At 32.4% G+C, this 23,946-nt stretch overlaps 1 protein-coding gene across 1 annotated transcript in view; it reads left to right on the forward strand.

The window, feature by feature from the left end:
* LOC142977222 (uncharacterized) overlaps positions 1–23,946 on the forward strand; it is an 82,778-nt gene that overhangs the window by 40,244 nt on the left and 18,588 nt on the right. The gene's annotated exons all lie outside the window — the stretch shown is intronic.

Below are 23,946 nucleotides of genomic sequence, written 5' to 3' on the forward strand. Positions count from 1 at the left end.
AAACTCTACGTGATCGTACCAAACTTACTGTGTCTGATCCAGAAAATTGTTTTTAGGTGTCAAAAAGTCTTTTAGCCCTTAACGCGAAACTAACAGGAGCAGGAGATTTCAAAATAAACAATATTAAATATTTTAGTACTCTTTTAAAAGACAGATTGTACCTATTTATATTAGTAAACATGAAATTTTCAAACTTAGTTTCGTCAATAACAACGTTTAGTTGTAATTTTTGGTTGTTACAATTTCCTCTATATTACTATAAATCTTCAATTATGAAGTTATAGTAACAGATTCAATTAAGTGACAAAAACAACGAACAGAACGACGACAATCTAAAACTTTTCGACTTAACAAATAACTTTATGATAATTCGTTTGATTTGATTTCATTTTTTCAAAAGTTTTTCATTCAATTGTCGCGAAAGTTCCCAAATAAATGCAGATTATGAATTCAATAACATCGTTAGGAGATAAACTTTAACTTTGTGCAAATCATTTGAAAAATAAAGAGCATTTTATCACTATTTGTGACAAGAAATGATAAATTTTGTAAAGGGCACATAACAAGACATATAACACATACATGCATCTTTTCCGGATTGTGTATTCATTTGGTTTCAAAGGATTTTCCATAGGTACATAATTCTAAATCAAATAAGTACTAGTACGATAGAGAATTCATTATTGTATTATTCATTCTAGTTCTAGTAGTAGTATTAGTAGTGCTGTTGTCCGTTAATTTGTGAGTATGAAAAAATATGTTTTTTTCGGGTTATAAACAATCTCTGGGTAAATTCCATCAAAATTAATTCAGATTGTGTATGAAACATCCAGAAAAACTGTCGGATTTATTGTATTAATATTTGTAACATATTGGCATACCGTTGCTTGTACATTCTGTTAGTGTGTCCAGTGTCACAAAATTTCATGATATTTTTGACAACGGTTGACACGGAATAACTTAAACAAATTACTTGTCACTGAACAAAGTCAGATTCCGGCTGTCGTATTTAATTATTCGGTTTGATTAACATTATTGTAAAACAAAATGTTTCTCCTTATTAATTAATCCCTTTTACAAAAAAATAATAATAAAAATATACCATTCAGAAAAGAAGTACTAATTGCATAGTTAAGTATTTCAGTAATAAATAAATATATTACTGGCCTGTGTTTTGTTGCCAAAATAATGAGCCAATATCAACGAAAACTGTAGCATTGCTTGTATAGCATTGTATAGCATTGCTTGCTACCCTCTTACTGTTAAGGGTTTAGTGGTCTTCATAAATCAATTAGCTGACCACATTAAAAGTCCTTTGACCTGACTTTAAAACTACATTCCCTAATATTGGCGCCCCAATCTACTGCCATAACTTCTTAAGCCAAATAAAGCAATTATGTGTTGGTTCCAACATGTTTATTTCGTGACAAACTAATTCTTATTCCGTAGCAATAAAAGAACTCTACTAAATTTCGTTCATCTCTTTATTTGTAAGCTGTAAATCACTTTCGAAGCCAATTTTGGTCCACCCCTACACCTTGTATTGTGAAAAATGGCGGCTTCTTTACTCAGACGTGATTTAAAAACAAAAGCCAAACTAATTCTAACCTTATTATCTGTGGGATAAAGTCGCAAACCAGTTTATCAAACTTTAAACTGTTTATCTTGAAGAAATACCATTATTTTGAAACAAACCGAAGCAAAATTTGCGACTTGAATGGTTATTTTTCGTTCGTAATAAGGCGCGAACGTTTTTGAACACAAATCGTCCTAAGAAAAAAGTGCTACACGTAAGAATACAATTTTAAATCTTAGTATTTTGGAATAAGGTTCAAAATTGTTTGTAGTCGATGCTTTTATCTAACGATGTAGAGTAAAATGCAGAATTGTGGTATCTAGCGTGGTGATTCGTGACAATGACCAAATGAAGCTATGTTGCTGTTAAATTCTGCTGTACGTTCTCGTATTTCTCGCCCATTTGTTAAGCAGTCCGTGGTAATAGACGTGATTGACAATCAGCATTCTACAAATAACATTTTAACTGCACGTTTGGCACAGTGGTTAACGTGGACGCCTTGCCGCAATAACCGTAGCGCCGAGGGCGGCGTTTCGAATCCTACCCGGGACAAATATTAAAATTTGTGTGATGAACACGAGTATTTGTTCTGAGCCTTTTTGTAAAATTATCTGTATAAGTTTGAATTTAAAGGTAAGTATAATATTATATGTTTATCAGTTATTTAGTTACCATAGTACAAACTCTGCCAAATTTAGAATCAAATGACTGTGTCTGAGTTGTCCAGTGATATTTGATATTTTTATATTTTGTTCTCTATCAATCTACTAGGATTAACAATAGATTGTATTCGAATTGTAGTGTAAATATTACTTGACCTTATTTAGGTTTAGCTTTAGCACTATCGGCATCGTGTCAGTTTGTCTGATTTGCCGCAGGCGATAAGTCTGCGTACAATCAGCGTGAATTTCGCAATTCATTATGGGGCTTGTAAATAATTCTAGCGCTGGCTCACTGACAAACTGACAACTACCAAACAACCAAGTATAAATTTTGGCGTTATTATATTACTAAACGAATATGTTAAAACTCCATGCTTCAGAGGGTACATAAAAACTCGGTCCCGGTTGTAGTGAGCAGCCTGAACATCTTGGGCACTAGGTTGACCACTAACCGTACGACAAGAAGAAGAAGATACATTTTATTCTTATCGATTAGTGATTGGTAGGGTAAAGTGAAACCCCTTAGTTTTTTAAACTCTCAACCTCCAGCGTGGCAAATATAGCTACCAAATGCCTGTAACACTCAGCTCTTATTGCTTTTTACATAGTCTAGTCAAGCTTTTAGATTGGATACTGCTGGACTGTATGATAAAATAATTTATGTTTCAAAAAACGTACCTCGTTATAAACTAGCTTGTGTGGAAGTCCATGTATTTAATATTTTGAAATTTTCAAGCCGCGGCCCACAAATTATTGGTTTTTGTTCGATCGGTGGTGTCATGAATATTGATGTCATTTGTATTCAAAGCGCGGGTTAATGAGAAACTGCCTTCCACCACAAATATCGTTAGGTAGGTTATTTTTTTCAGTAAATATTAATTAACTTCTATCTATTGCGGGTTATCAATTTTGCATTTTTCTCTTTATCCAATTTAATATTATTTGTTTCTAATTGATTGATTAATTTTGGCACATATATTTGTATTTTTTCCTTTATTTGTTTACATTTCATTAATTTATTTCGCGGTGAACTTTAAACCGTACAATTAACGGACTAACGAATTAACTATGCTACAAAAGCTGTGTGTAAGTTACGAATATTGCGAAACTAAAATGATTTTATAGCCAACTTAGTTATAGTTTGCTTTGTGCTCTATTGTATAAAGCTTCTCTGAGCAATAGCACACGTTATTAATACAATAAAGAAGCTTGGAATTATAATGTAATATTTAAATATAAAGACTAACGAGTATTCACAAAATATCCCCAACTTTAATCTTTGAATAAGACACACTCATAATCCATCCCATTATCAGTTACATAAAGGCATAAGTACAAGCACAATTGCGGCCCATTTCCTTAGGCGCAAATTCATACTTAAGTCATTCTCGACTTGAATACCACCGACCCACTTTTGACTGCGAGTGTACCTCCACGAACAACAGTCTGTTTGCATTGTTGTATACGATTGTACACGCTGTGGACACTTGTTACGTTTTTTGCGAGGCTTTTGTATAGTTGTGAGTGAAAAAAGGGTTATAGAGTTTTTCAGGACTTGATGAGATCGTTACACGACTGTATATCTTTTTTGTAAAATATTCGGCCACAGCTGAGTATATCTATCTAAGTGTGCTTCTGATGACATGCCGTTAGCATTTTTATTTATTTCCAAGCTAAATGTGCAATATAATATATGTAAGCAATATTTACCTCATCAGATCAGAATTTTTACACAAGCAGAGGAACAGACTGAAAATTTGGAATCTTGAAAATGTTCGATCTGCTAAGATTCTATTATATATATTGTCTACCGAAATTATATTATACATATTATAAGATAGATAACCAGATTACAGTGCTATAAATTTTGAACACATGTACCCAAGATTATTATACTAAAAGATTTGTTTTACTATGCATCTCTGGCTATTAAAATCGATATAACTAATCTAATCCTATATATTACTGTCTTATAAATATATATCAACAATATAACCTTACACACTTTGTACACAAACCCTAATAAATACAGATAGTTTGCCCTCAAACTATGATATAACTTGATAATCTATTTGATAGCACGCAAATGTTCTTAATAGCATAGAAGTACTAACATTATTTGTTAATGTTATTATGTAATTAGCCTTCTGTATACAAAGGCTGTAATCTCGTTTGGAGTTTAATTAAATAACACGTTTTCCAGGAACATGTAATGTTTTGGATATGTTGAGATTTTTATCCGGGATTTATTGAATATTTTTATTTCTGGTAACTGAATTGTTGTTGAGTTACATACACACATATACATACATTACTGTCATTACTTTATCATAATTTGTCTATAATACAGCGTGTATCGTATAAAAGACACTGTTGACCGCCACAAGATTGTGTTTTCGTGTACATAGTCTGAAATCGCAAGACATCGTATATTTTTGTAGGTATTTAATCTCTTTGAACTTTTCTTATGCTAAGTTAGAACTATGTTTTAAAATTGACTAACTTAACATGACACTCCAACCTATACAATGTTGCAATAGATCGTCATTTACATTATACCATTGCTTATTGCACTCGACTTTACACGACTTACGACGGCAAAATAAACAATGGAGAACTTCAAAGCGTATTCTTTTACTTTCATTAGAAAACTTTACGATATACTTCTAGCAGTCGGAGTTACTATTTGTTTCATGTCAAACTAAGTGACCAAGTGCGGGTCAGTCCTTCGTTTAAAACTTCCCTGCGTTACAAGTTTTTTAATATCACTCCTGGGAAGCCAGGGGAAGTTTGTATGGCAATAAAAAGTGGAAGGTTGAGGTGAGGCAATTTGTGAATGGAAATTAGATTTAACAAATCTGTAGAGAGATATTCTACCGTCGGTATTATCAAGTTTCGAAAGTTTGGTAATAAACATGTACATACTGTAAAAATTTTTTAAATGGCTGCCGTTAAGGACGCTTATAAGGTTTTCCATACAAAATTCGTCAATAACTTATCGTTTGTCAAAATACAATAGTAGTAGGAAATAGACCCTTTAGTTTTAAAATCAATACTAACGTACTTACTTAAAAATTTTGGCAAATGACTTTTTTGAAAACAATACTCGTAAATACTATTATGCCTTGAATAACTTTTCGTTATATTCCAATATAAAAATAACGTTTCATTCGGCTTTGCCCAGATTCACCTAATTTAAACCTACAACTTACAATAAATATTTTAAATATATACTAGAATCCTCTGACCGTCTGTCATAATCTACCATTAAAATGGTAAAAGATCATCTCAAATAACAGGCCTACAATACACAAACTGAAAATTCTCGCTCTATCTTAATAGCAGTAGTAAAGATTACATAATATAAGACATAACAAGTAACTAGGCATTTAATATACCTTAGTCAGTTCGTGGAAATACAGACATAACGAATATTAACATAATGTCTTCGTTGATGTAAACACGCATCGTAATATTGTGTATTATATTATATTTCGTGTCTCGAGTTTCGGGAATTATTCTTACTTAATGCTTGAGGTTAATTTAACTAAGCAAATATTTTCTGAAACTACAAAAGTCTGGCAATTTTATCATATATTAAATGTAGAACCAAAACCCCGGTTTCAAAACTTATAATTAGAGTCCGATAGCATATCAGATGGATAAACTAACAGCAAATGTATGAAATATATTTCAGCACTTCATTTGTAAAGCTAAAAGAGACTTAAACAGTAGGTAGTAGGGAAACTGGCCATAAAAGTATTTTTTTATCTGTCATATTATAATATTTTGTAAAAGAGGATTATGATAAAATGTAATTTAGTTATTCACAACACAAACATACGCAAGAAAACTTATATTTTTTGTCACAAAAAGAAACGTTGATACGGGTGAAAGTTTTTGAAATGTATTGACAGCATTGATACGATCGTGACAGATGAATATTGAAAAATAATATACACACATGTGCCACTTTTTGTAATCCTTTATTTATTTTGTTACAGAAAATAAATATGAAACAGTAATAACGTATGAACAATCTTTATATCAACACTATACAAAGCTCGCAAATAAATTTACTCAAATATGGATAAGTCAGCCCTTTGGCTGTGAACAGATGATTAGTTACCAATGTGCTAGTAAAACTTTGCTAATTATATTATGTTAATTGCTTTAGTAGTACATAGTAGCATTAAGCAATCTATTGGTACCTTGCCTTGCGCATTATCTAGTTATCTAAAAAACATCTCTAATGAAAAAACAGCCTTAATCACTAAAGAGACGACTTAAAAGAATACTACTTAATGATTACCAAAGTTTCCTTTAATTGTTGGCCAAAAATCACAAATGTTTGATCAAACATTGTACACAATGTTTGTCGTAAATGTTGTGCATTTTCACAGTATTGTCGACATCTTACAGCTGTTACTGTTTCAGTACAATATCCTAGGGCGACGTTTAAACTCTTCTACGTTTATATTTCCCAGGGACTGCTGCGAAACATTTTCCAATTCTATTTTACAAGTTACTTGTAGCGTATGAAGTGTTATATTGTTCGTGCGGCGAGTGGTGTTCATATTGTGAATGTTAGCGCGTCTCGATTTTGAGCACCGAAACTGTTAGCAATTCCGGTTATTACTCAGAATGACATAGTTGATATGAATGGAATAATTATGTTTTTTGCTTTGAATTGAACGTTTTAGTCGCGCATTCGGTGTTGATAGTATTTAGACAATCGCTCTTACCAGGCCCCTTGGGATGGCCCAATGGGATTCAAACCCGTAATATATCTTTTAATGTTAACTTTTAACCAATAGATCCTCCAATTTACAGTGTCTTGTAAAATAATAGTTTTATCGCGTTTGTGCTCGATCAACCTGCTGTCTATATAAGGCCTCTCGTAAAAAACTAGTGCCCATAAAAAAACTTATTAAATGTGACTAGTCATTCCTGAGATAACCGTATGCAAAACCAACAAAAACCTTCTTCACTTTAACATTAGAACAAAGTTTGTCCAAATACATTGTACATCAGTTATGTCCGAACTCCTCAACTTCGGCAACTCGAGTCTAGCCTAAAGACAAACCACGAACTTAGCCGAATTTAGCCGAACTATCCCGATCTAGTTATGTACTCAACTGTTTCAATGACAAAGTACCAACAATTTAAACATGTCAAGTTTCACTTAGCTACTGTATGACTTTTGGAATGTTACACTATTATTCTAGACGATAACTCGAGGATTACTTTATTGTCCACGTGTTTCGATATAATATCATTTCATAATACAAAGATATAATATTTGGTAAGTCTCTCTGTACCTATGTTATAATTTATTTTTTTAATTGACATTGATGAACTGATTTAGATGAAGTTAAACAACGTGATAGTAGCAAGGTCCCACAAGATGCAGACTATTTTTATCGCAGTAAAATTCACACAAGGAAAAGTAACTTAAATAAGAAATGAATTTACGAAAGTACGTTAGGTATTGGAAATGCTTTCAAGTTTGTATTTTTTGTAATCTACCACCGATAGCCGATATAATTAAAACAAATACTTGTTTCAATATCAAAACCACATTGTCTCAACCTTACAAACACACCCTTCATGTGAGCATTGAACCCTCTATTGAACCCTCAGATAAAGCCGTATCGTCACACTATAATACCATATTATATAACTAAATACGATCTCTTAAGACCATTTAGAAGATCAAAACCGCCCATTATCCGTCATCACATCACATTAACTCCCACACACGCCTAACCGTTTTCCCTAAGGATAATTAGGTAATTAGCACTTAATAATCCTAATTCCGGCCCTGCTCTATCTATACGGCGGGCGCTCAATAAGATAAACATCATCGTGACGCGACTCAAATTAGACGGAGTACTACTACAATAGAGCACAGGGGTGTATTTGGGTATGTTAGTAGAAGTGAGAGGAGAAAATTAATTAATTTATCATAACATTGACAATATTGAGAAATTACAATGTTAAAACGATTTAATACCATTAAAAGATACACAAGCCCTTAAATTAAAACCTAATCAAGATGATTTAAAAACTTTTACGCATTTTTGGATGTTGTAGCTTTTTAGAATTTAAATAAAAGGAATACCTTTTCAGTTGACTTGATAAACTTTTTTAATTTGATTAAAAAACAAAACCTTTGATCTAACCTTTGTAGATTCCTTAAATAAAACAGCTTCAAATGTATGTAATAAAAGTTTATTTTAAATCTAACCGCTTCGTAACGTTTATTTTGTTTCTAAAATAATTATTTTGCGTTACGCAGGATAATAACCGTTTCTAAAAATAACGGCGCGACGAAATAAGAAAAGCTGATAATAGAATCCCGACTTCGAGGAAAACCTGTGCCCTCGTTCACGCATGAGCGTAAATGGATATTTTGTCGTACTTATAAATATTTAAATTATACGGTATGATGAACACTGCCGTATCGATTGTTTGAGAAAATAAGAAAAAAGTTGACTAGTAAGGTGATGTTAAGAATTAAATGCTAAAAATATATATAAAAGTTCAACTATGTAACAGATTTTTTATGAAATAAATTATTTCCAATTCAGATGAGGCGATGGCATAGGAAAGTTTTTGGTAACAAACATGGCATAAAAACGAATGTTTAGCGTGATAATGCAGAGACTTATGCTCTGCATTGAGAGGATGAAATTATAAACAAAATTATGATAGCTACAACCTACTACAAAAGTATGTTAAACCTTTGTGATAAAATTAATTTTATTAGTGTACTCATGCAAAGGGTCCGATCCGGCCCTGTAGTTTCCTATTTTAATATTCATATTACTTGAGATAGATGATGAATAAACTCATTTTATGTGTTATTAAGATCTCGGAGGGGTTTAATCAAATTCTTGACGATCATCTAGTGTACTTAATAATGATGTCACTTTTCGTAGTACTAGTTCCTTTTCCTAATTTCTAGTACTTTAAAGCGGTCTTTTAAAAAAATGTCTTATGTGATGTCTGTCGCATTATAGAGAATCTTATTTCGAGCATTATTCAGTTCGGGTTTTTGTTGAAATTCGGTAAAAAATCTATTTTTATAATGTGAAGTATTTAAGAAACTTTTATAGCTGACTTATGCCTGGTTTCTCAGGTACATTTACCGGTAGTTTATCTATTAAAACTGCCATTTTCATATGAACTCCAACTACTATTGCTACTGAATAGATAAACTACCGCTAAATGTACCTTAGAAGCCGGGGGTTCAAAAATTGGCCGTTCACCATTGAACTAAAAAATATTAGAACATTTTTCAATTTTCTAAACACACAAATTGGTATAAGTAAGATGGAAGCAAACTCAGGTGTGACGTAACGTCTGACGTCATGACTCGCAAATATTGTGGGCGGGCTCATAACTGAGTGTATCTCCTGATGTTTTACTCACTGAGGTGTGCACGTGAATTAGCTGAAAAGGAAGATATGTGTATGTCGGTAGGGATGTTTGTCGGTAAGGTGTTCTTCAGAAATGTATTCTGCTAATATTATTAATGCGAATGTTTGTGAGGATGCGTGTACGTATGTTTGTTACTCATTCAAGCACAAATTACGGGACGGATTTTGATGAAATTTGGTGTTCAGATAGTTTAGCAGCCTGGTTTAAAACATAGGATATTTTTTTCTATAGGAAATCTTTTCACCTGAATAAAATCACGGGCAAAAGCTAGTTTCTTTTCTAAAAGTAACAGTTTGAATCACATATCCCCAAATGAAATGAGTGTCACTCAAATATCAAGTTGACCCTTCAAAGTATGAGACCACTTTTATATTAAGTAATGGTCCCTTTTTCATTTCTATGAGTACGTTTCAATCTCGACTTATTGCCTTCACAAATAAAGTGCTACTTTGTTTGACAGGCTAGCTACTGAAAGATTGGTCGTCAAGAATTTTATTCCGTTGACTAGAAAAACTATTTATTCTGAAAAATATATAATTTCATAAAAGTATAGTCAACTAGTTAGTCATGGACATACAGAGATTCCATTGGAATACTACCTAAAGCTTTTATAAAAGTCTTTAAGAAACCATCATAATACTTATTAAGCAAAGATCTGTCCATTTGTCACGCCTTCACCTTAAAAAAAACACTAAATTCTTCAGCTTAAGCGCACCTATGTATTTTGGTACGGCTATTTATTTATGATTTTATGCCTATGACGAACAAGGAATGTGGAAGTCCTTGATTCCACCACGCTTGTTTTTCATTAGAAAAGTTAGTAAAGGAGAATGGGCAAAATAGTATGGAGCCTGGGCGATCCGCGGCCAAACTTGATTTTGTGTTTTTTTAATGTAGCTTGGTCCTGTAATTACTGTGTAGAAGTTTTATTGCCGCGACGCACTTACACGCGACAATAAAATACATTTTGGTTTTTGAGCACTTTTAATACTATAAAAACATATCTTTGGCTTATATTCGGAGATTAAATAAAAAGTACTATTTCTATTATTGCATATAAATATAGACATTATTAATTTTCGAACAATCATAACAAATAAATATATAAATATCGCAACAAGTAAACATTAAGTTGTTGTCATTAACTGTTGATTATGATACACTTCTATGTTATATAAGCCCTGTCTTGAATGCTCAGCTTAAAAAATAAGGCGTTCATAGCCAGTTGCGTTCACTGGTCGGTAAACGATCTGCGGGTTAAGCAACCGTTGGCGCGGTCATTCGATAGATTGGTGACCGCATAGTGGTATTTGAACTGAGCGTCTCCGTGTTTCCGAGGGCACGTAAAAAGTCGGTCCCGGTTGTTGTGAACTAAGATAACAGTCGTTAAGCTATGTTCTTTCGAGCGGCTTGAACAACTTTGAAACTAGGTTAACCATATGATAGATAGATACGAGGTACGATTGTTGTTCATGTTGATGGCATTGCAATCGTTATATGAAGATGTAACGTTATTACACAACATTAAATGCATTACATATTTGTTCTATGAAATTCCATTATATTTACATGTCAATATATTGTTTCCTAAAAGAATTGCAGCGAAACGTTCTTAGTAAAAGTTGTTCCTAGTTACCATTACTTTAATTTGACACTACTTTCATTAATGGCCGCCGACCGCCCAGGAGTGCCCATTCTCCTTTAATGTAAAATCTAAAAACCTAGTCAGTAAACAAATACCTATCCCACAAACTAATGTTTATTGAAAACGTCTTAATAAATACCGCAATGCAGTCAATATAGGAGCAATATCTCGGCGGTGTAATCAACATCGGTATAATCTAGCAGCTCACTCGACGCGCCAATTGCTACTGTAATTAATACTGCCAATTTACTTAGCCTATACTGTATGGTGCATATAGGTGGACGTTAGACTGAATTCTTGATGGTGAACTGTGAAACGATATCTTCGAAGAAAGATATTTATTAATCTTCATATTTAGTCATCTTTCTTCAAGCAAATCGTTAATTCGTCGTTCGATCTGTCTTTAAAAAATTAAAAGATGTATCTTCATTAAATATTTAATTTTCTAAAGTAGGATCTTTGAAACCACTCAAGTATTAGAAGAATAATATCCGAAAGGTGCATTTTAAAGTCCTAACATTATCGACCATCATTTTGTTTTCTTTTCAATGATAAGTTTTCGATATACTATTATAAAGGTACCTACTTAAGGTACGCAAGGCGTTTTATAATTATTTTGCACCTAGGACAAATCGGTTTGAATGATGTTAACATTGAAAATTTTGCGTAGATAAAGTTGTTAATAATCCTTGATATAGTAATAGTAGGTCATGATATATAATAAATATAAACACATTTCCAATATACAGCAGAATATATCCGCTTCATCTTAAGATAAAACAGATAATTTTATTTATATAAATTTTGTTAAAACAAAGTCGTTAATATTTCTCGTTGAAATAGTAAAACAAACTCATGTTCAACATAGCAGAATATTTCCGTTTCCATCTTAGCCTTAATTTCCGTAGTTATAAGTTGAGAGCATCGATCGTACTAATGGCAAACTTGGCAATAACACTCACATACATACGCAAATAGATCATATATCACGTTGAACTTATGGTCATAACACAAACGAATGGAATACCAAGGTATTGTTGTTTTTCTTTTCAAACTATGAAATGTTTTCTGAGAAGTGTGTCGTGTATTTGTACTACTTATAGTTGAACGCGTTATTTTTAACATCGGCGATAGGTAATAGGTCGCTTATCGGAAGCAAGATAAAACGACCGAGGATGTAGGTTTTTTTAGGTATGTTTCATTTTCTCGCCTGCTTGCATGTTTGCGAAAGTCCCAGCGTGACATAATGCTTAGAGAAAGTACAATAAACCCGACCACTGATCAAGTGATGCTACAATGGGATTTTTTTTTTTCACGACCGTAATCTATTTATATTACACCTGCCAGCAAACTCTCCAAACATCTGTACATCAACATAGTTCCTCAACATTACAAAGGCGAACTGAAACTATTTTCAATTGATTCAAGTGACGGTTATTACATTTGTACTCAGTTACACCGAGCTCATCTGTCGAGCGAGCGAAACTGAAGCCTTACCAGTTGCAAGTGATGAGAAACTCGAAATTAAATCGCCTCAAGCCTTTGAGGATTATCTGTTTTGTTCGAGCAAGTAAGTGTGATTGGAATACCAAAGAAAATGTCATTGATTTTCAGATAAATTGAGTTAAAAATAATTATGGTATGCATACCAAATCACCCTATTCGTAGATGGCCAGCATGGTGCCTCAAACCCCAACTGACTTTTACAGCAGAGATACAGACTTGCCAGTATTCTAATGTATGCCTGTGGCATCAGATTTATGGCCCTCTATAACACGACATTTAGAATTTGTTGTGTCAGTTTTGCGAAGCAAAATTACCAATACTTATTTAATTTAGAAAGCTTTTCAGCATCCTGATTTTCCCTTGATATTCTCTTGAACTAAATAAAATAAACATAACACTCACTTTCTTTATAATCTACTACTATGTTCTGTTCATCAACAACCTGCTAATTAATTAAAGATAAAGAAACCTCAGCATCACCTTAGTACAATTTCACAGAACAACCTCTGACACGTTTCCTTCACGCTAGTTCTATCATAGTAAGATCCTTTAATACACGAACTCAGTCATTTATACGTGTAAAACAAACATTAATTAAACCACGATGATGCGAATCATATTCAGACAGTCTTGACACAGACTATGCATAACAGTTGTACAACTTCAAAATTAGTTTTGTATACCTTGAGATGGATTTAATTAATTTACTTCTAGCTTGGAGTGGAAAAGTAGGAGCAAAAAGAAGTTAAATAATTGTACTATTTACAAATTTTCACACTGTAGTCTGAACGGTGCACCGTATTTTTTTTATTTTCATTTGTAATTATCATAGAATATAATTATTCGGTTTAAAATTTATTCTGTTTCGATGAACATATTTTAGTTCTTGGATGCATCAAGCAAATAATTTTAAAGATATGTTTTTATCTATACTAATAATAAAACAGTATAACGTATAAAACGTGCAAACTTGAACATTGGCGAATATCTAACAGCGTCGTTAGTATACTGCGTAGTTGGTGTACTGCTTAATTCTACTCTGTGTCACGGTGTTACGACAAGATAAATTATGTTTTTAGTCTAAGAAAAGAGGATTTCACGTATTAAGGTATAATGAATGTCGTGTATAATGGTCTGAGTGAAATGTAGTTCATTTAGCTGCTTCATAATTGTTAATTTTAGAGGAAACTGATATTTTAAAACCAACGATTATAATACATTATGAACACTCTCGATCACTGTTTTCTTGCTTGTTCAATTTTTTTCTGCATGTATATTTCCCGAAGGTATATTTTCATAATCATTTTTCTTCGCCGTAGCAATATCTTTTTTATACCAAAATCTTTTGTCAATAAAAAAGAACCGCAACGTTCTACTGATTTTGCAGTTTCATAAATATAACAGGTGTAAACAAACAAAGCTTCTCTCTCAAAAGTATTTCATCTAAGTATTTACTTACATCACCACTAAGACAATGACGTCATTAATCTAAATCTTCCATCAATCACTTTAAAAACTTACAGACAGTTTTCAATTACACAAAATAATAGCATTTTAGTATAAAAAAACTATTAGCCAAATTATAACGAAAAAGCGCAGATTACGCAAACGTTTTGAATGTGCTACGGTTCGTTGGGTTCACGACGCGAGGGACCCGGCCCAAATAAGTACCGCGGAATATATTCATATTACCAACAATGTGGAGATGTATTCCTCAATGAATACTTTATTGTTTCCTACAACATTATTCCGTGGTTTGTTTGAATGAATTTGATTAAATGGATTTCGATTGGACGGAGTTTGAGTTGCTATTTTATTGTGTTATAGTTGTAAATTGAAGTTTCTTATACTATTTTTTGTAGATGGGTGAATATGTTTGATAAATGAAAATGGGAGAAGACCGGCTTTGACCGTACACAAACATTTGCTCATTATCTTTTTATTATACAGGATTTACCAATTCATTAGTTTATAACAAATTGAATAAAATCTTCTCAGTCCAATACTGTTAGGTTGAGACATAAAAGGTCTCAAAGTATTCAAAGTAGGTACCCAACAAGTAACAAGCCAGTAGAAGAAAAAACTAAAGCACCTTTTTCCTAAAAAAAAAACACGACTTCATTAAAATCATGTTATCAATATAACAATTAAAATTAAACCAAGCATTACAATTCCTAAAAGTTAAACAAAACAATTTACCAAATCAACAGTACCATGTTCCATACATGAGCGACCGCAGTGCGGCTACAGTCAGCGACACAGAAAATGATAATTATTTGCTAATTACAGCCATACATTCGCTCCGTAATGTCATGTTGAATGTTGCAAGTGCTTGCTCATTACACAAACGTTTGATGTCCAGTGGCCGGAATGCTCGCTACCACTCAGGTACGTTTTGAATTTGATGTTTGTACCAGTTAGGTAAGGCTACAGGCTGTGTAGATAATTTTGTGTTTGTTTCTGACTAGTAAATTAATGAAAAATTAAAAATTATTGTTAATTAGGTAAACTCATTACTGTTTTACTATGTCTCCTGTTTTCTACGGTGTCACTATTGAACAAGGGTCTTCCTTTGGATGAGGAACTTGTAAAGCGTCGATTTCTTCACTTTATCAGGTGTGAGGACTTTGTATTCCTTTGAATAACTACTTTAAAAACCCAAAACAGCAACTTCAAAATTGGATACTTATGCTACACATTTTTCAATCAATGTGTACTATAAGTTTAATCATATCAACTTAGTTATAAACTGATATAAAATGCAGAACTTTGAATATGAATATGTCTTAAACTCGTACTTTCCAAACACGTACTTCAAATCAATTTCACAACTTCGTTAAGTTTGAAGTTTCCTTTACGTATTTAAGAAAGTGCAATTAGCAGTGAAGAGATATTATCGTAGTACGTGACACTTATGCTAAATACGTGTGTTTGTTAGAACTCGTGTATGCTTTGATGAGCATATGCACTCATTACTAAATGGACTCCTACTTACGATAGCAACGTGACCTCATGTTTGAATTTGCAATTTAAAAAAGATACATGTGTTATGTCTTTGTATGCGAGTTGTGTCCTTTTGAAAATTGCGAATTGATTGACTAAGCTGCCACGATAAAATATAGAAAGAAATGAGGTTGCGCTGACCGGTCTGTAAACAATGTAGGTTAAGCAAACCCTGGCGCGGTCACTCTATAGTTGAGTGTGACTGCATTGTAGTTTTAGGTGAACGTCTCCGTTTCGTAAGACACGTAAAAAATCGATAAGTGATGTCATACGCTAACCATAAAATAAAATAAAAACCGAAAAAATTACTTGCTATAAGGGTTATCAAGATTTACAAGAAATAATCTTAATTCACAGAAAAAACGACGGAAATAAAGTTAAATAATTTTTCACACAAATGTACCTATACTTCACCATTCTTACATAATCGAAAGTAGTTCGTAATCGCCTTCCGAAGGAGAAGAAGCGTCGATAGAGTAGTTTCAATTTAACCGTAGACTCTGTTATGACATTGATGGATAAAAATGCAAAACCACCTGATCCCGGCATAACAGAAGGTTTTATATCTACAGTCTTGCACGTCACGTCAGAAAGTAACGGCACTATTTTATTAACAAACACATCAAGATTTACTATAATGTTTGCTCGGGAGGGTAGAATTCTAAATCCCAATTGGTCATCCGTACTTTTATACCTATACTAATAATAATGCAAAAGTCTGTCTTAAATCTATGCGTTTCACGCTTTTAAGACTAAAATGGTATACAGCTTTTGATGCAATTTCATACGGAGACATGTGAGAGATTGGAGTCTTAAATAGGCTGGTCTACTCTCTTACAATATTTGTGATTTAAGGAAAGTTTGAACACGATCCTCGCGAGTCAGCTAATCAAATATTGTTTTTCAGGTAGATTGGTTGTTGGCCAAAACATGATTAATAGTTAAAATTAGGTATGTATATGCTGACAATGCTTTCGGGTGATAAGTATAATATATTTAGTTTTAAAAGTAACCCGTAAAACTAAAGCATAACTTTGTTAGTAAAACTTTTACTAACGACAAACAATAGCTACATAGTTGTAAGTTGATCAAAGTAGAATACCAATAGTTGCAGCATTATTCGAGACAAACTCTTAAACTTTGGCGTACCTTTGCAAAACTTGTTATTAGGTTTGTTGAACTTTGTCTACTTTTGGATACGAAACTTTCATGTTCAATGTTGTTGTGAACTATCTGCAACGAACCCTGTTGCTTGTATTGTTAAGTATTTGAAGGTATAGTATGTTATACTTGTGGTGCTCATGGCAAGTTGCGCTCACCGGTAGATAAACGAGCATTGGGTTAAGTTATCTTAGCGTGGTCATTTCATAGATGGGTAGCGGATGGTGGTTTTTGAGCTGTGCATATCCGTAGTAGTGCAGATGGAGAGAGTACGCAAAAAGGATTTGTAGTAATTGTCAATAAAGATAACAAGTTAAGCTATGTATTTTTTTTTACTTTACGTAATCAACGCGTAAAAAAGCTCATAAAAAAAACAGTGAATTTTTTTAAAAAAGCATGTCCACTGATCAATTTTGTTGCTCTGTTAACAAAAAACCTATTTAATAGAAATGTAATTGGACCGTACGGTAATGTCCTTGTCAAATAAAGCGCTCTCCATTTTACTGTTTAACCGATGCTGGTATTGAAACTTGTACGCGGTAAATGGGCATTAAAACCATTAAAGCATTGGCAAATCTCACAGCCAGCAACAGTCTCTTTTGATCGCGCATTTAATGTTCATAGACTAAAACAAAACATCATTACAGTCCACTCGAGCAAATGAAAATTAATCTCACTTCGAAATTGATATTTCAAAATGCAACTTCCAAATTCCGTTGACATTTCAAGAAATACTCGATGACGTCAAATCACTATGAAGAGAAAATGGTATAAGTTAGAATTTGTCGTATTTGTTCAACGAGAAATGTTCCGAAATTAGTTATGAACTCGAAATGGAAAACTTTTGATTGATGTCGCTTTAACGCTTCGGTGAAAGCCAATAGACGTTTGAATATTCATTATATGAATCGCTTCTAAATGTACCCAATATTGATAAATATTATAAGTAACTTTTGTTTTTATTGATTGTGTTTTACTTATATTATGCGTGTTTTGTTTTATGTGACGATAAGCAGTATTTACAGTTTTCGTCATTGGACTGCATTAGGAGGCGATTTTTTCATGGCCTATTAAAATGATTACGATAAAAAAATTTACATTATCGACCTAAAAATTCTACCTTAGAATCTGCACGTAAATTTTATTTCTTAAATAGGATACTATCAACGAAGTTAATAGTCATATATACTTACAATTATACGTTTATTACTTTATATCCTTCCTCAAACTTTGTTTAATTAATGCCCCAGTCCCCAATACGTTCAAGGTTTAAAGGTCGAACTCTCTATAACCATAAGGACGTATTTTGTACAAAGAATCTGATTTATTTCCGTTCGACTCAGAGCCTAGGGCTCGAAGCCTTCAATCAAGATCTTGGAATCCATTACCGGTCAAAGGTTAGGCGCGGGGAGAATTCCGATCACGTCACTTGTACCACTTTACTGTAATGAAATATTTACCTTTATTCTTTCGAAGGGATTAACTGTAACACCTGTTGCTGAATATAAATTTTCATTAGAGTTTGCACTTTTAATTACTACTTACTTTTAAAATTCAATAAGTTTCACGTTTTCAAACAAAGTTCTAAAAGTCTTATTCCTTATTTTGATGTACTTATCGAGTTTTTCAGACTAGTTCTCTATTAATTTTGGAAAACAATATAGTTTTTTGTTTTTTACTTTTTTAAATAAATTTTGTTTTGTTTATCAACAAACGTTATTCAACAATCAGTGGACTTGATTACTATTTTATTTCTGTAAATATTTTAATGTCAATGTTCACTACACAGATTTATAATAACGTGTGTTAAATTTTCTGTTATTCTAGAATAATTAGGTAGTGCATAAATAATTCCTTTAAATAAAGACATAGTATTAAAGCTAGATTTATTGATCTCAAGCCAATATAATAGGCGTAAATCTAGATCAAACGCTGTCATGTGTTGTAAGTTCCTAATTCATTGCCCCATTAATATTTATAGACTAAGATAGTATTATAGCATCTAATCTAGTAGGTGCCCACCTTGGTACTGGATTTATTATGCTGTATCCACAATGGATACCCATTGATTGTAAAATAATGAAACACCTTTTTGTATATTTGACAATCATAATAATTAATTTTTATGTAAAAGTAGTGGTTAGCTTACTTATTAAGTAAATTATTTACAGGTCTTTTCAGATGGGCTATTTGATATTTATCCATAAGCTGAATTTTATTTTTATTTACTTATAATAAAGCCAAGAAATATTTTGCTCGAATGGATTCTAAAAAACTGTTATATTAGGTCATTATCATACTTTTTATAAAGACAAATTGATTTTAGACTAACTAACACAATTTAAACCAAACTAAATTAATCACCACATTTCACTTTAACAAACACGTGATATTCCCTGAAACTAGTGTTCAAATAAAACTGAATTAGTTAGAGTTAATTAACTGTAGTATGTCAATCAATGATATTATATTAGTTACAATGATTAATTGTATCAGCGAGTTGATACTTTATTTAGATTGACACGTATTAATTAGTAATATTACTGTCAATACGGGATTATTCGATTGTTGTGTACAGACAAAATAATTTTAAATTGGTAGTTTTTAACTGCCCAACCTTTGTGATCTAAGGAGTAATATAATGTGATTACTGACCTCGGTTACTTTTCTACTGATCTCGTTTTCTCGACAAACTCCTGCCATTTTCTTCTTATTTCTCCTATATCATTACCAATAATAGGCAACAGGAATAAGTTGGGTGACATGCCATATTTTTGTGAGTTACCGACAACTACACGAAAATAAAATTGTAAATGCCGAAATGTCAGTATATTATGTTTGCATTAGATATATATACACACATAGGCATATATACATATACCTTTTAATGGTGAAGTTAAAGAATTTGCCAACAAAGGATATTGTAGTTCCCGTCTCCAATATTGTAGCTGGAAAAGTTAAGGACTGTACAACAGCACCGTACTAAACAGGCTTGACATTAGAAATAAATTGTACAGATACATTCCAAAGCCATATTTCTAAAAATAACATTCTCAATATTGCATTCGTTCCTCACAAATATTTTCAGACAATTCACTGAAGAGAAAAATGGATATTGCCTTTATTCATGCATTTTATTATTCCAAGTTCTAAGATGATCCGGTATGTTGAAGAGTTTTTATTCTTAAAGGAAAGATTGCTTAACGATGCCTTCGAGCTAGGATATAATGTATTTTTTCCTTATAAAGGATTATGTTCGAAGATTTGTTATAAATATTTATTTAACTTATTTACTTAGATTTGTTTTGTTCGAGTATCGGTTCGCAGAAATGTTTGGTATTTTAGTTGGTCGAATTGCGAGACGTTTATTATGTTTTGTTATATTATACATACATTAAAAAAAACTGTCATTTGCATAATGTATAGGTTGACGAAAAAACAGAAAGTCCAAGTGTTTTAATATGATATTTTTAAAAGCTAAGATTTTCTTACTCAGTCACTTTTTTAAGCTAATCTTTTTCGGTATCTGTCGTAAAACCAATCACCACCCTCGTTTAAACTATAACCACCTATATTTTATTAAAAACCTGAACCATTTCACTTTTATACACATTTATTCAAAACACCTAAAATTCAAAACCTCAATTTAGTTATTAGTGAGGCAAAACAAGCTACCTGCAAATAATTGGACAAGCCAGCAACAGAGCATTACCTTAGCAAACTAGTTGGTTCAAATGAGCCTGAATATGATATCAATGTGGTCAGCTGAGAGCCTCGAGCTAGGCTTTGTTTGACCTCGGACAATTGCGCATTCACTGCTCAAATGCAGCTTTGTTATTGTACTATGAAACAATACTCAATGTTGTAGAGTACCTATGTTCGTAGTACTCAATAATATCTTGTTAGTAAGTTGGTGTTATTATAATTCGTGGTTAAAAGCAGTGTGCTGTGTTTCAGCAACAGGATTGCTTAAAAGCCTTATTTATATAACTTGTGTAATTGGGAATGATTATGTTTGTCTGTCTGTCGTTTGCATTGAACAGTTGAATCGAATAGGGTTCTTTGCTGATACCTGACGCAGTGATTTGTGTTACAGAAATCCTTTCCCGGAATACTCCATTTGTTACTCTTTCTAATATTGTAAAGATTATGAGGATTTGAAGCTAGTTACTCATAATTTAAAACAACAATGATTTTGCCTAGGGCAAAGATAGTATTCAACAAAATCAAGAAAGAAATATTAAATCCCAGGGACGGATTACAATAATATAATTTTAAAATGTAAAATAATATTATAACACAAAACAGCTACGACTATACATTTTTAAACGAGTATAATTAAATTCAGACAAAACTAAACATTAATTATCTGCAAATACGAGAAAGCTCACTACATTCCATATATTCTTTCTTTCAAATGAACAATCTTTTTCAAAATAACTATTCCCATAATTATATTAGTGGAAGGAAAACAAGAATTCTTTACTGATATGAGTTTCTTTTCATAACATAATAGAATTCCTGCAGCGAGATAGTTAGGGTTGTCACGATGAAATGCGTTCACTTTTACTGCGTTGAATTTGAGAGACGGCTGCCGAGGAAATTGTGCTGTGAAGGAAATGATGACCTTTGAAAGTGTTTCATGGTTGGCTGTAGATTTTAATAGATTTTCTTAACCATATATTGTTATTGATGTGTATTCTTGTCGGTACTACATATCGATAAAGTTGTTCACAGTAACACTTTGTTTTTAAATTGACAAATTATGTTTTGGTCTCCATTTCCATGACTTAAAAATAAATTTATTTTGTTCAATATTATTTCACAAATCAAGAGTATGGAGGACATTTTGTACGACTAGTCTTTACCTTTTGCCTTAATTAACAGGGGTTGAAACCAAATTATACAAGAACAAATCAACAAAAAACTAAACAAGAAAATGAGGTCTTAAAGAATTTAACAACAATAAACAAAATATTATCCACAAGGTAACTTTTGCCAACCCTATAAGCAATTGATGTCACCGCGGCCTTTCTATTCATAGTGTGACGTCACAAAACGGGACGTCTTCAAGATCGGTGGCCGCATCAAAGTGCGTAATACCACTCGTTGCCACCACAGATTATGGAAATTTCACCTTCTTTGTGGATAAAAGCCAATATTTCGCGTATTTTACGCACAAATACCTATATTTTTGCATGGCGGAACTATTCCAGGGCGTTCAAGAGTACTATGTTTATGAAATAGGTTTTTTGCGAGATTTTTTCGTAGGTTTTCTTAGAATTTCGCTGCTTAGTATTTGGTACGTATCTATGTGGCGAAATACGTATTTATTTTTCCTGTATGTCTTTAAAAATAAGTAAAACGTGTATTTAATGTAATTTCCAATGTATTTAAGTGAGTTTATATGTTCCGAAGATTATAACTAAAGAGGTATGATTACTTCTTTACTTCTTCTTAACTGAAACTCAACACTGGCGGTCATACCAGAAAAAAATTGGGATGCCACAGGTATACACAAAAAATAAATATTGTTATTTTTTCTTAAATGATTTTAATGGCGCTTGTACAATTCTTTTGAGGTAAAACAGCCATATTTAACTTAAATGCTGAAAATTAAACCTCAAAATTATAAATATTCAAAATCAAATATTTAGCTTTTAGTAGTAATTCCTCATATTAATTTTGACGACATGATTAAGATAATGAAACTACTTAATTACAAAAGCATGAATGGTTTATTTAACATGAAGTACGTAATATTGTACATATTTTTCATTCATTAATTTGGCATTATCTTAGTGGCAAAACACATTTTCTACCAATAACAAAATGACTGACATTTCTTAATAAAACTATTTTTATAATGAAAATATATTCGTAAAAACATTCAGGGTATGAGAAAATTATATTGTTGCGATAGACTTAATAAAAAAGGTTATGCGAGGCATTTTCCTACGTAGTAGAAGAATGCGCTCAATCTTTCCACAAAGCCACAGCTCAATGCGCGCTTATGGCAAGAATGTCGCCGCCATTTGTCTTTTCTGCAGCAGTGAAAAATATTTGGCTTCGCGGCTTTTCTATATTTTCGTAAAAGCGCAAATTCGTTTGGCTATCAACATTGTTTACCTTTTACTTATTTTTTTTTTAAAACTTCATTTTTTTAAGTAATTATAAAGAACTTAACAGTACACATTATTCTGTATTTTTGTAACATTAATAGAAATTTGTTTCAATCCCATCCACACCAAAGAGACTATTTACTTTTACATCTATACTAATATTATAAAGCTGAAGAGTTTGATTGTTTGTTTATTTGTTTGTTTGTTTGCTTGTTTGTTTGTTTGCTTGTTTGTTTGTTTGTTTGTTTGTTTGAACGCGCTAATCTCAAGAACTACTGGTCCGATTTAAAAAATTCTTTCAGTGTTAGAAAGTCCATTTATCGAGGAAGGTTATAGGCCATATATCATCACTCTACCAATAGGAGCAGAGTACCAGTGAAAAATGTTTTTTACCCATTCTCTCTTATGTGACTCAAGCGAAGTTGCGCGGGTCAGCTTTTAGCAGTTTAACATAAGCCTCAACGCGACCTGGGTTTATAAAAGTTTTATGCATATTATACCTAATATTATTTTAACTTAATAAAAAATATAAACATACCTTATTAAAACTTAGCTAGTAATTATAGTAAAAATATTGAACTAAGCAGGTCCAAAGAAACGTAGCTTAATTTTAGTTGTTACTAATGAAGCGAGTAAATAATTATGCTTCGCTATAATACAATTCTTAGAACATTAAGGGTCTTTGACGGTTAGTTTACCAGCTCCCTATTAGTTATGCGGGTTGGGTGCAAATACCACTAACCCAAATTGGGTTAGTCCTTTAAGGTTATACCGGAACCCTGAGCCGAACAAAAAGGTTAAGGGTAATATCATATTTTGGGTTCT

The sequence above is a fragment of the Anticarsia gemmatalis genome, chromosome 1, assembly GCF_050436995.1.
Source record: "Anticarsia gemmatalis isolate Benzon Research Colony breed Stoneville strain chromosome 1, ilAntGemm2 primary, whole genome shotgun sequence".
Lineage (NCBI taxonomy): Eukaryota > Metazoa > Arthropoda > Insecta > Lepidoptera > Erebidae > Anticarsia > Anticarsia gemmatalis.